Source organism: Myodes glareolus, chromosome 3 (assembly GCF_982192425.1).
Source record: "Myodes glareolus chromosome 3, mMyoGla1.1, whole genome shotgun sequence".
Taxonomy (NCBI): Eukaryota; Metazoa; Chordata; class Mammalia; order Rodentia; family Cricetidae; genus Myodes; species Myodes glareolus.
Window position 1 is genome coordinate 88,171,938 of NC_142028.1, and position 13,864 is coordinate 88,185,801.

The following is a 13,864-nucleotide window of genomic DNA, read 5'->3' on the forward strand; positions in this document are numbered from 1 at the left end:
GCCGGTGTGCTTGGAGCCTTATTTTGCATCTCAAGAGACTCGGTCTCCTGACCTGTCCCATGGCCTTGGGTCCTAGTAGAATGGCATCAACCAATCAGCATTCGAGCCTCTCACCCTAGAAAAGCGGCTGTCTTTGGATTTCTCTCTCTCTCTCTCGTCATCCCTGTTCCCCATTCCCCCTTTCAAGCAAGGAGCTCTAATAAATTGTGATTGAGAAGGATTCTTGATTTTGTGATTGTCCTTTCCTGCTGGTCGGGAAGCGCGTCACAAACAAGGCCATACCTACTCCAACAAAACCATGCCTCCTAATAGTGCCACCCCCTCTTAGCTTATAGGGGTTAATTACATCCAAACTACAAGTCCGATGCTGGGAATAGCCTGCAGTGGTCTGGCTGTATCTAGGAGTCAGATTTGATATAAGGAATGGGGTAAATCACTGTCTGGCTCCGGACGACTTACCCCACACAGGGAGGTTGTATGGGGAAAGGTTTGGTAAAACCTGTTAACTTGGCTGAGCTGTTGGAGGTGTCTATATTTTATCTCTAGCCCTTTCCATTCACCAAATCACAGCTTTGACACCTCTTCTCCCCATTCAGCAATTTCATTCCTGATGGCTCAGCCTTCTGCTTGCTTCTCCCTTCTGCCGACACCCTCATCCCCTCCTCTCTGAGCCGCTTGCCGTTTCTTTCCATCAAGGCCGTCTTCCTTCAGAACTCTGCTGGGGCACATGCTGAAGTGTGCTCACCACTGAATTATGCAACACAGTAGTTGCAGATAACATTGAGAGATGGTATTGGCTTTTGTTGGCAATGATAAGGACATAGGCTAATTCCCATTCCTCTCTTGATCACGATATATTTTTCTGATGGGAGAGGCTTGTAGAACTAACGTTGTTGTGACTTTTAAAACTGAGATCATGTTTAATGTTGGAGCAAGGCTAAGCCTTTGACTAACATTACAGGACTCAACAGGTCTGAGATGAGATCACAGCTGGTTTCTGTCACTTGGACAGGCTGTTATCCTTTCTCAACCTCCTTTTCTTGTAACATGTAGTTAAGAACACATAGAATAGTATGTATGTATGCATGTATATATGTGTGTGTATTGTGTGTGTGTGTGTGTGTGTGTGTGTAGGAGCACAGAGTGAAAATGGTGCCCCTGTGTAAAACTCTGAAAGAACTAATAAACTAATTATTTTTCCAAAAGATTACCATTTCCTGGTGAGCAAATTCAAAGTAACTACTTGGGACCACAGGTCCTTGTGGCTATGGCATTTTCACCTGCAGCTGGAATAAGGGGGGAAAATCCAGTCAATCCAGTCACTAGGACTGAGTCAGGCCTGAGGGCTCCTCCCAGAGAATCAGGGCTCAGGAGGAGCCCGTTCACAATGTCTTGGTCAGAGAAGCCAGAGTGATGACGTCACTTAGAGAGCCGTTCTCTCACTCCTCCAAACACACCTGTAGAAATTGACCCTGTGGTGTCTTTGACTTAAAACTGGATGCCTTCTAGCGTCCAGGCTGACGTCCCTGACACTCTGTCTTTTCCGGGTCTATAGACTTTAACTATCCTATGCTTCTTATTACTCCCTTACACTTCAACTATATTATCTACTTTTGCTATTTCATTTACTAAAAGTTCTTCACCAAAACACTTAAAAGGTTGGTTTATTCTTGTAACTGATCTCCCAAAATCAAATACGTGCCCTTCAAGAAGGTCTTTTACATCTATCATAGTCAATGAGGCTCCCAGCTCATCAGCCTCTGGCCTACTCCCTGAGTATTCTTTTTGTGGTATTTCCAAGAGACGTATGACTATATGTTTCAGTATTTGCTATCTGTTTCCTTTCATGATATCATTGTCCTCCTGTCCAGAAACCCATCAGTCCTCAACCAATTTTGTACTCTGTTAGGAAGGATGTGATTGAGGGTTTGCAAATGGCTATAGATTACTAACTCATAAGCCAAATTCTACAGCTCCATCAGTACTTCAGTTACTCTTCGTGACTCTTCTGACATCTGCTATCCATAACATCAATATCATAGAAAGACACTGAAAATGCTCCATGATCCAGTCCAAGTTCTCAAACTGGTAACATAATAACTATGGAAGTATGGATTTTAAATGGAGCTTCATGAGTAACTGGCTACCTAATTCTGTAGGCTGGCATGGGACACCACATTCCGCAAGAGATTCTGGTACAGGCAGAGACTCCTTTTAGTGGATGTCGTTCTATAATTTAGTGCCTGCACTATTCCTCATGGAACAAACTAGGAACAAGAGTCTGCTGCCGTTTCTGTGAATTGGAGAAGTGAAGAGCTAGGTGGGTGAGTAGATGGGGAGATGGACAGATACGTGGATTATAATGATTACAAACCAACCAATCCAAAAGACAGGCACAGATCACTATGCATTCCCCAGGTAGACACTATGAGAGGATCTCAATAGCTGATAGAAAGAAATAGAAGAAACAATGATGCTTTTAAAGCCTCACAAAAGCTCTTGCTTTTCCTTCCTGCTGCATACAGTTAGGTTTGCTTCAAATAGCAACTCCTTGAACTCCCAGAACTGATCTGGCACTTATATTTTGAGAAGAGTTTTTCTAAATATATGTGATAGAGTAAGCATCTCATGACATCCTATGCATTAATTCTCAAAATATCCCCAGGTGTTCTTATCTGCATGTTACAAGACAGACAGACAGAAAGAGGGAGGGAGAGAGAGAGAGAGAGACAGACAGACAGAGAGAGAGAGAGAGAGAGAGAGAGACAGAGAGAGAGAGAGAGAGACAGAGAGAGAGAGAGAGAGAACAGCCTGGCCAACTCATGACAGAGGGTCGAGATGTGATCTCAGGTACACTTGACCTCAGAGGCTGCACTCCTTCCATGTTGTCCTTTTGCAGGCAGGAGGTAACAAGGGAGCAGAGCCTTGGAGCATACCATCTTTCAGGGGTGAGTGATGGATCCTGGCATGCCCCAACTTCGATGACAAGGCCAGCAGACATGACACCTTCAGGAAGGAAGATATGCGAGCAGAGAGGACATCCTTTGCCTACCCGGCTTATTTTTAGACCTTTAGTCCGTCTCCATAGTGGCTTCCCCTACCTTACCTCATCAAGCAAGTTAGAGGCCATGCTGTGTATGAGAAGGTGTGAAAGAAACTTGCCTGATCTAATTTCATTTACCCTCTAGCATCCCATGGAATGTGGAGCCTCATTCTTTTCATTTAGAGATGAGAAAGTTAAGGCACACGCCTCCTACAGTGCTTGCGGAGATGACAACTCATTTAACCTACTTCTCTTTTTTTAAAACATGATTTTTAGTTTGCTTACTATATGGCAGGCAATTTTAAGGACTTTATGTGCATTCCCTGCAGTGACTAACAGTGGGCCTGGTATTTGGCATCTGCTACTACTTGAATAACTGAGTGGATGAAAGGAGATAATAAGTTGTAGTATTTTAGCAGAATTCTGAGGTCATGTGACTCAGCTTTTCAGCCATTCACCACACATTTATTTCACACTTGTGACTCCTTTCTTTAACAACTCAGTATGCTTAAATTTCATAACTGTGAGACGCATCTAATATCACATAAGTGTATGTAGCGCTTGTTTTAATATGTATGATAAATATGTAATGTATGACTTTGGTTGTGCTGCTAAGATGTCAGGGACATAGGAATAAAAGACACTACCCTTGCCTCTAGGCTGGCTGGTCTCCACTTCAGAGGACGAAAGGAGAGCCCTGACACAGAGGAGCAGAATTGGGCAGAGCCAGGACTGAATGCCACTGGAGCAGGGTCCGGCTGCTGAAATTAGGGTGAGCATGAGTGCATAGGCTGCCTTACATGTTGACATGTAGATTCTGAAACTCCTATGAACCTAGGTCAGAGCTGGGGTTGAAGATGATTCAGCCGTGAGGAGCCCAGCATCCCACAGGTTACTACAGCAACAAGGTAAAGGTATCTGCCTTCCCTGGTGCTGGGGATGGGACCTCAATCCTGCCCAATGTTCTTTTTGTCCCAGTTTGATTTTTAATGACTTTCTTGGCTAGAGAAAGTTTTCTGTGAAGCTGTGCCTGCCTAGTTTACGGGTGTCATGCACTACACAGAAGACTCTCATTCAGAAAGTCAGGATCTCTCTGTGAATAGCTCTTGAATGGAGGAACCAGGGGGTCTTGAGTCCCTCAACTTTAAACCAAGAGCATTTTTTTTATTTATCTTCTAAAGATAAAATGAGATAGCACCAGTACCGTTGCCTGGCCCATAAGAAGGGCTGGCTCTTGCTTGTTACTTGGTCAGACTATTCTAGTCTATTCAGAGTAGCCCAGAAATGAATCAGCTGCCTCCAGGCTTGCGGACATTCCCTCATCCCTCAGTCAGACGAGGAGTGAGAATTGTCTGGGGTCACTGGAGGAGGACTGGCAGCGATCCAGAGGGTGCTCGCCATCTTGGCTGTGCATGAGAATCCCTGAAGGCTGAAAACCATGTCCTTAATGACTGATAACCCAGAGAGCCTGATTTCATGGGTGTGCTGGGATTCAAGCTGGAGTGTGCTGACACACTTGGGGTGATTCTAATAGAAGTCCAACATGACTATGGCCTGACAGTTTAAAGACTTTTTCTCATTATAATTATATTACCTGCATTTACTTACTTTCTATATAGGTACACATATGAAGATATTTGTGCCACTGTACATGTGTGGAGGTCAGAAGACATCTTGCAGGGGTCAGTTCTCTTTTTCATCATACGTGTCTTAGGGTTCAAACTTGGGCTATTAAAGCAAGGTCTCCAATTTAAAATATAATGACATTTTATAATGACAATGAAGAAGATAATGATAATTCCCATAGAGAAAAAGATACATTAAAAAATAAGATATAAAAAGGGTTCCAGCAAGTGCCAGCACAAGGTGAGTCCTCCGTGGTGCAGACTTGTTACGTGTGAGTATGTTACCAATGTAAAGCAAGAGCAAGCATTTAGCATTAACCTTGTAATTATTGACCAACCTACATGGAAGGCTGTAGAAATAAATTCTTTCTTTTATAAGTCCAGAAACCTTTATAGACACCTTTGGTTTTCTCTCTCATATGCATTGGTGAGATCTGGTTGAGTCTTCTTAAAAAAAAATTACACACCCATACAAATGCTCACATGTGTGTACATACATGCATGGGCTTTTACCGTTTTCATACAATCCCACTGAACTTCAGCCTGAAGGGGAAACACAAATCAAATTAATACTGATGTGCTGATTCTTCCCAGGCATGGTGGAATAATTTGGATATTGCTGGAAATTATCTACCTGCCGTGGCTTGTGAGATCCATTTAAAACTGAACATCTGACCCAAATGATGGCAAAAAAAAAAAAAGATTCAAAGTCTGCACTGAAAGAAATGGAGTTGTCAACAGATTCTTGATGTCAGTTTGTAAAATGATCTCAACTTCTGAGCAAGCTTTGTTTTCTGAAAGAGCACTCACTAGTTCATCCTTGCAAGTGAACCATGTCACATACCCTGACAATGCCAAGACCTCCAGGACAAGGCTCATTCATCCCCAGCACATGTGCCTAGGGAGCCTGTACACCAGAGGAGTAGTGATTCTGGCCCTTGCTAATTCTGTGGCCAAAAGAATGAACCCTTCCCTCCTGGGACCTCCTTGCTCCATCTGTGTAATGAGAACACCGAGAACTTCCCTGACAGTTTCAGGTGAAGAGTCACTGGCGTGGTGTGTAAAAGGATGCTTTATGCCCCATAGAAAGGTGTGTACATGCAATGTCTCATCATCAGGTCCATGCTAAGGATGGTGACAACCGCCAGTGGTCCCATAGTCTTCTGGGAACTTCAGCTTCAACAGAGCTATCAATGCCCGGATTGCTTAGGCAAGTGTCCCTGATCTAAGATACAGGATATTCGATACACAGAGAAGCAGAAATGAAACATCCAGATCTGCTTGCTAATTGGTAATGACATTGGAACAACCCTTTATGCAGAGGGGAAACCATATAAAACAGTGAGGACAATGGGTAGAGCTTTGGGGGCATCATGCAGTAGGATTTCCTATATTCTATAATGGTGAAACAAAATGTTAATGATGGAAGTGGTTATTAGCTTCCTATAAATGCAACCACCAATTCTCCCTATAGATTTTGGTGTTCCTTGGAGTAAAGAGAAGAATGGAATAGGTTGTGTGCAGATAGATAGATAGATAGATGGATGGATGGATGGATGGATGGATAGATAGATAGATAGATAGATATAAAGATATAGATATATATGTCCCTGAGTAATTGCTACCTGCCCTCTTCTCTCATGAAGGTTGAGAAATGTTGCTGAAAATCAGGTCCTGCAAGCAGTCACTCACCGAGTAAAGTATGGAACTTGTGCAGCCAGCAACCTGCTGGGCATTTCAGAGCCTTCCCAATTCTGCAGTGCTGACTCCCTATGTCATCTCCACCTGTTAGTCATGAGACAGTGATATCACAGCAAACTCCTTCCAGATTACCACTCTTTACTATGGGCAAGGTTCCTCCTGTGTGTCTATCTTAGTTGATTCTTATTTATGCCTTCCTGGCAGAAAAGGAGGTCTAAACTCAGAGCCATATAAAACTTCCCCAAAGTCACAGAGCCGAAGCGATCGAGCCTTGAGTCTAATGTGTGCGTTCCAGATCTTCCTTCAACATTCTCTTGAATTTTCCTATGCAAATAGAAACCTGCACACATTAATATTTAGACCTTTATCTCTTTTTAAATAATAATAGTTACTTAAGCAATAGTTACTTAACAATATAGTATATAAATATTTTATATACTATACATACAACACACAGACACACACAACTCCATTTTTTTCCGATACAGATTTTGTATTTTTTCTTAATTTTTCTTCATTTTTCCATCAGATGTTCTGTTCATAATGATCCCACAAATAAAGAACGGGCGGATGGTTTTTAGCAAACTGCATGCTACATGCCATGACACCATCACAGGGAAAACAAGCACAGCATCATCATGAGTGTTTCATACAAGGAGGACCCAAAACAGCCCTTCTAAGTAGGTATGACGGTCCCCATTTTACAACTAAGGACAGCATGGTTCAGAGGTGAGGGAACAACCCAAGGATGCAGTCAGCTCAGGCATCTTCTCCCAGATACCTGCTCTGCATCCTCAACTTGCTCAAGCACCTGCTTCAGGCCTCACTGCTCCCACCACATTGGTGAATAATGGTCGTGAGTGTCTCTGCATCCTGAGACTGTGATGTCTCTAAAGGCAAGGCCATCTCTAAATCCCAGGTCCTCAAGTTCAAATCCCCAAATAGTTCATACTACATTCATGGACAAATAACTCAGAGCACGGGGGGAAAGCACACAGCTGAGATTTCAGAGATATATCTGAGCCCTGGGTGTTTTATTTGGTTCTGTCAAAATGGCCTCCACATTGGTCAAGCATATACTTGTGCCTAATGGGGAAATTTTCCTTCTGCCTAAGGTTCTTCTTGCTTTTTCTTCCAACTAAAACCAAAGGTATAATCACGTTTTTGGTGAAAGAACTCCAACCCTGTTTCCCAAATCCACAGCACCTGGAAGAAACCAGAGCAAGCTAAGCACCAACAGCATCCTTTTCTTTCTCCCTCCAGTTTGCCTATGGAGAATGGCCCCCCAATTATAAATTTCCTGAGAAAAACTGCTCCTTGGTTGCACAGGTTTTCAAAGCATTTGGCACCTCCTTGGTTTGTTTGCTTATTAGACACAGGAGTTAGTCGCGTTGGGGGAGGGGGGAGGTATTTAGAAGCTGGTTCTCAGACCAATGAATCTGAAAGAGTCTCTTTATTGGTCTGTAAGAGGAGGTGGGGGTGGGGAGTCAGCATCAGATCTGATAAAGGAGATTAAATGGCCTCATACATCCGACAGCAAAGAACAGTCCCCATGGGAATCCCAAATCCTGCTGGTGCTAATAAAGACTGCGATATTACCCCGGTAATATAGTGTACAATATGAGGCGTCCAGATGCCGGGCCCAGAGCACGACCTACATCTTCAGCAAACCAATTTGCTGTCGGGTTGGATGTGTAAAAAAGAATCCAAATACAGGCGTTTTCTCTGAAAGAAGAATTACTTCCCTGGCCCGTTCTCTTGGCCGGCCTGCCCCTCCCACCCCTTGCATTCCCAGAGTGAGAAATGTCTCTAATCCACTGCAGAAGCCATTGCCTCTCAGGGCTATTCGAAGATGGTTGGGATTCCTGTTGGCTTTCCAGTGGGGTCTGAGAGAATGAGCCTGGAATCTGCAATCAGATGAGACAAGCCCAAGTCCTCGTCTTTCCGAGAATAAGATATGACCTTGAGCAGTTCCTTTGGTCCTCGGGGGCTGGGCTTCACATCTACCCCCACGGAAGCCTGTGAGTCCTGAAGATAACTCACGTTAAGTTCCCAGCATACAGGCTCAGAACACAGGCTGCGCTGAACAAGCAGCCACGAGGAGGAAGTGCCGGTGGGAAAAGCCTCTGTCTGCTCCGCCTCATTAAAACAGCAGCACTTTTTGGGCAAGGATTTGGGGGTGAAAGTCCCGTGAGTTAAGAAGATAAACAGCAGCGCCCTCTGATATCTGGGTGACTGGCAACTCACTGCAGCTCCAAGTACCCAATAGTGGCGTCAACATGGAGGACACGTCAACAGAGCCGATCTTGCCAAGACCTTCTAGGGAAATCATGGCTCTGAAAAATGTCACGGCACGTTCTGTGAGCCATGGGGTCCCCAATGAACGAGCATCTCGGTTGATATCACGAAAGCCTTTAAACATGGGCAAGACTTGACTCATTAGCCTATTTGGAGACTTAAAAAGGAAAACTTAATGAACACAAATTCCAAACAATGGAGGCTGGAAGGGCTGAGGTGCTATGGGGAGGGTGGAGCCAGGCTCTGGCTAAGTCCAGGTTGTTTGGGGCCCATTGGGCCACCCTCCCTGGCTTGTACCAGGTTCTACCAGTACCAGCAACATGGCTTCTGACCCCTTCTGTGCCTAGATTTCTTCTGCTAGGAAGATGCTGGAGTTTGCTCAGGTCTACTTCAGCATGGCATGTAAGAGATGCCATACTGATGTCTCTAGGGCGAGAGGAATGACAAAGGATACAACATACTTTTCCTTCACTGTGCACTTTTCAGTCAAAAAATATTTTTAAAAAGATTTCACATGTCATGTTACCAGTTTGTTGAATTTTGGATTGTTTCGGTTTTGGGTGTTTTTTTCGGGGGGGGGCGGGGGATTGTGGTAAATGAATGGAGTGTGCGCATTCGTTTTCCAACTGCCCAAACCCGAGTAATTGCATAGAAACTATATTAATTATAACACAGTTTTGCAAGTGGTTCAGGCATATTCTTAGCTTGCTCTTACATCTTAAGTTAACCCATTTCTATTAATCTGTAAATACCACAAGGCTATGGCTTACTGGTAAGGTTCTGGCATCTTTCTCCTTGGCAGCTACATGGTGTCTGCCTGACTCTGCCTTCTTTCTCTCTTCATTAAATTTAATTTTCTTGCCTACTTATAGGGGGTTGTTGATTTGTTTTTTGTTTGTTTAATTTTTAAGTTGCTCTGAAAGATGGGTGTGCCCTTGCACATCCAAGATGACAGAAAGGTGACTCAGGTTTGCTTTCCCAAAGCTACAAAATGAGCACTGAGCAGAGGCAGGGATGAAGGGACATGCGTTAGCTGCCATCATCACAGCTAGGTAACTAAGAACTTAGACAAAGGAAAGGTTTGTTTCATGGTTTCTCAAGTTACCATCCATACTTGCCTGGCCCCGTTGTCTTGGAACTGTGTTGCAGCAGAACATCTTGGTCAATGTTAGAGCACAGTCCTTGCTTCACGGCCACCAGGAAACAAAGACAGGAACAAGATCAGAGCCCAGCATTCTTCAAGGCCGCACCTCAATGGCCTCCATCCAGCTAGACCCCACCTCCCTACCTTTCTAGGTCCTCCAAATCCCACCAACTGCTGGAGAGCAAACATTTAACACACAAGCTTCAGAGGACATTTCAGATGAAACCACGGCAGTAGGCATGAAGTTGAGACCATCTGACCACTCACTCCTCCTCTAGCAGAGATGGCACAAAAGGGCCCTCAGTGACTGCTTCCTACAAAGCCTTCATGCCTCCTATACATGATCTTCACGATCTTTACAAGCATGGTGCGGTGATCATTTCATTTTGCAGGTGCAGAAACTGAGGAACAACTTCCTTTAAGCACAGAGGCAGCTTTGGGATTTGAATCTCTCACACCCTAATGCCATCATTCTTTGTTCAGTTTCTGCTCTGGTCTCCCATCCATGCCTTCTTGAAGAACCCAGTATCTACTGACAGCATTTATTGATTACCACTAAGTACCAGATACAGTCCCCCATGCTAGTTATGTGGATTCATTTAATTCTCACAAGCATCCCATAAGGCACCTATAACCACCCTATCTTACAAACTATCCAGAGATACTAGGTGTTTTCCTAGTGTGGCAGTTTACTAAAGGCAGGGTCACTTTTAAACAGAAATATTTGCAGGAAAGGTCTGTTCCATTTCGACGATAGTAAGATCTCCAAGGGAAGAGTTTGTGTAGACACATGGGAAAGGGACAGAGAAAGAAAGGGGAGGGCAGAGAACCAAACAACCATCCTCAGGGTTCTGAGTGCAGCCACCGAATAAGAGCAGGGAGATCGAAATTTGCAACAGGTTGCATTAGTTTCAGAAGCTGGATGGGGAATGCAAGATTGCAGGTGGGCATTGATGACCAAAGAAGATTCAGATGGACAGGGCATTCAAGGGTGGGGACTAGAATGTTTGCAATCCAGATGGGGCCAAGAGACAGATTTGGGCAGCAAAGGGACCTAGTGAAGTAGCCTGCAGTTGAGGAAAACCTCCTTACTAGGGTTCAAGCTGTGTGGAGCGCATTCCCAAGCCCAGTGCCCATAACATATTGAAATATTTTTTTTTTCTGTAGCATATAGCCCATCAGGAAGCCAGAGCTAAGTAAGAACAGTCAGAAATGCTACAAGAGAGAGCTAATTAAGAAGATACCACACATGTCTCTCCTAGGGCCTTCATTGGCAGTGGGAGTGGGTCCATTTTGTCCCAATACAGCTGTTCCCAGCTCCTTCACTGCCGCATCTCTTTCTTCCTTCTCTCCTATCCCTATGTTCTGTTTGCAGTCAAGGGCATATGCATGTGTGCTGGGCTTAGCAAACACTCAGTGGTTTCTTTCTGGTGGACAACCTTGTATTATTTCTTCCCACTGCTGACAACTCTGTCAACAGCAAGCTGTCTCTAGGAGATCACCAACGTAATGCGCACATCCATGCTCTGAAACCAGGTCCTGGGCAGCAGAGATGGACCTGAAAGAAGACACTTGCTGCCAAGTCTGAAGGTCTGAGCCCAATGGTGGAGAGAGCTGATCGCTGTGAATTGTCCTCTGATTTTGCATGTAACGTTATCTTTTTTCTCTCTCTCTCTTCATATCTCTGTCTTTCTGTCTCTCTCTCTTACACACAAAAAACAATAGATAAGAATAAAAAACTTAAAAAAAAATAAGGAAAGTGGCCTCCTCAGAATGAGGGTGACCCTGAGGCTGAGGCATGTCAGGATCAGAGGACTTGGTTCATTAGCTGAGGTCAAGAATTCCTTGGAGCTCAATGTATATTATTGTTTGAATGTGAAATGTTCCCCACAGATTTGTTTCTGAACCAGGTACCCAACTCGTGATGCTGTTTAGAGAAGTGATAGACTTCACCTACGGGGCTGAGCTGGAGGAGGTGAATCACAAGGAGCGGGCCTTGAAATCCACTCCTACTTCTGGCTCTAGCTTAGATTTCTTTGCTTCTTGCCCAGAAGAAGATAGACAACTACCTCGCATTCCTGCTGACATTGACTGACTGTCCTCCACCATAATGGACTTAAGTCCCCTAAAACCACGAGCCAAAATAGGTCTCTCTTCCCAAGAGTTGCTTCTGCTAACTATGGCACAGCAATGTAAAGAAACTAACATGGCATGGGTGTTAGAAACCCCTGGTGTGACGGCGTGTAGGGGTACGCAGCCCTTGGCACTGCAGAAAATACCCCATTAGTTTAGGAAAACCCAGGTGGGATGGTATGTAGGGGCAAGCAGCTCTTCGCAGTGCAGAGGACTACGAGGCTGCGTTACCTGAGCTGCTTCTAGAAGTTGGATGAGATCCAGCAGCAGCAGCCTTGAACTGTTCTGACATTTGAATGCTGATGAGCTGCCGGGTAGTAGCTACAAGGAGATAAATGTGAGAAATGTTTTGTCAAGTGTGAATTTCTACATGAGCATAAAGGAGTGTAATTATTACTATTTCTGAACAGAAGAAAACAGTGTCTTTTATGTCTGTTTTGGAAATTAGGTGCCCACTATAGCAAATAAACCTAGAAGCATATGATTTCTGAGCCGAGAACATCCATGAACATCTAGAGACCATCTGGTAGGCATTGCTCTGGGACCTAGGTCTTGACAGAAGTCATGCTCAGTGACACGGAGAACCATTGGGGGTGATGTGGCCATAGAGACTAGGTGTCTCCATGAGCAGGGGACATCAGGGAAGACTGTCATTCAAAGGGACATTAGTACTGAATCTCAAAATAGAACACAAACAGTGGCCAAGTAAGGAAGCGGAAAATAATGGCACAAAAGGGGAATGAGGTGAGGCCTGGCGATCTAACATTTGTGTGAACCCCAAAGGAGTTATCAGAGTTACCCAGGCAATAAGTTGTACCACAAAAGAGTCACATCAAAGTTTACTTTTCACCATTCTGTTGCACTGCCCACCTGGGGCATGGGATCTACAACCTCCAAAACGGTCAACAGTGCCACACGACAGTGGAGGACCTGAGATGGGAACACAGACCTCCCTGCTCCCAGATCAGGGTTCACTGGTTCCCCCGAGGTTGGCTCGGCCACCTGCCTACCTTCCTGAGATCAGATTCCATGCCAGAATCTGTTGCTCCTGCATCTTCCCATAGTCCTCCACTGCGGAGTACAGGCATCAAGACGGATGCCTTTGCTTCTTTTTCATTAAGTTGACAAGAGAAACGAGGTCACCTTCCTACCCATGCTCCTTCTCACCCCTAAAAACAATCCCAGTCAGGAAGTCACCGAACAGCCTTGCTTCCGAGCTGTCCTGTCAAAGGCCAGCAGGTCTGGGAATAACGCAACACACTGGGCGTTTAATTTTTAAAGAGAGAGCAAAATGGTGAAGAGACTTTAAAAATTGCTCCTAGCTTTGTGTGTAATCAACAGCCAGGCTGGGGGTCACCACCAATCCCCACGTCTCTTGAGGCTTAGGAGCAGGTGGAGTATTTGTGTCTGGAGCCAGAGAAAATTGCAGAGCTGACCCCTGCTTTCCCTCTCCCGTGCTCAGAAAGGACCCACCTCTCCGATCTATGACAATGCCCAGATTCTTATTGAATCACTAGCTTTCGGCTGGCTAGCCCCCTCCAACAGCTTGACCATTAGAAAAGAATCTCTTCAAAGGACAAAGTGGCACCCTCCCAACAAGGATTCTCCATGAGGGCCAAGGGTATGACACAGCAACCAAGTGAGTGTTTATTAAACTAGGGCTGCACCGAGTTTGTAGGGGGTATAACATAACGATATTAATATTGATTGGATACTTATGACATCTCCCACACATTATTCGGTCTCTCTAAACCACATAGTATCTCAGGAACTGCAGCGTCACAGTTGTGGGTGTGATGGGAGAGATAAAATGATGACTTAGACAGACTGAGCTGGGATTCTCCCTGTGTGTCTGCTTAGCTATATGATCTTGGAAAAAGTTACCCAGCTTCTCTGGGTCACGTGTCCCCAGCTTTCCCT

General features: G+C 44.7%; 1 protein-coding gene across 3 annotated transcripts in view; it reads right to left on the reverse strand.

Annotated features, from left to right (window-relative positions):
- The window catches only part of Dab1 (DAB adaptor protein 1), a 1,122,840-nt gene that overhangs the window by 1,088,504 nt on the left and 20,472 nt on the right, over positions 1 to 13,864 (reverse strand). The window lies entirely within an intron of this gene.